This window comes from Coturnix japonica, chromosome 1 (genome assembly GCF_054131305.1).
Source record: "Coturnix japonica strain WE chromosome 1, WE-NBRP24, whole genome shotgun sequence".
Taxonomy (NCBI): domain Eukaryota; kingdom Metazoa; phylum Chordata; class Aves; order Galliformes; family Phasianidae; genus Coturnix; species Coturnix japonica.
Window position 1 is genome coordinate 177,179,181 of NC_140663.1, and position 955 is coordinate 177,180,135.

The following is a 955-nucleotide window of genomic DNA, read 5'->3' on the forward strand; positions in this document are numbered from 1 at the left end:
GGGATGTATAGGGGGCTATAGGGGGCTATAGGGGTATATGGGGGCCATAGGGATACATAGGGATACATAGACACCACCTCACTGCCCGACATCAATGAGAGCGGGGCCGTGGAGGGGCACAGCGATGGGGACGACGATGTATAGGGTCTATAGGGGCTATAGGGGGCTATAGGGGTATATGGGGACATATAGGGACCATAGGTGCCATAGGGATACATAGACACCACCTCACTGCCCGACATTGACGAGAGCGGGGCCGTGGAGGGGCACAGTGATGGGGAGGACGATGTATAGGGATGTATGGGGATGGATAGGGACCATAGGGGGCTATAGGAGGCTATGGGGACCCATAGAGACCCATAGAGCAGGGTCATGGAGGGACACAGCGATGGGGACGACGATGTATAGGGATGTATGGGGATGGATAGGGATGTATAGGGACCATAGGGGGCTATAGGGATACATAGGGACCCATAGAGACCCATAGAGATCCATAGAGACCCATAGAGACCCATAGAGACCCATGGAGCACCATAGAGACCCATAGGGCCCATAGGGACACATGGGGACATATAGGGACACATAGAAACCCATAAAGACACATAGGGCCCATAGGGGCCATAGGGACACATAGAGACCCATAGAGACCCATAGAGATCCATAGAGACATATAGAGACCCATAGAGACACATAGAGATCCATAGAGACACATAGAGACCCATAGAGATCCATGGAGAGCCATAGAGACACATAGAGATCCATAGAGAGCCATAGAGACCCATAGAGATCCACAGAGATCCACAGAGACCCATAGAGACCCATACAACCCTATAGAGATCCATAGAGACCCATAAAGACACATAGGGCCCATAGGGACACATGGAGACCTATAGAGCACATAAAGACCCATACAGCCCCATAGAGATCCATAGAGACCCATAGAGCTCCACAGAGC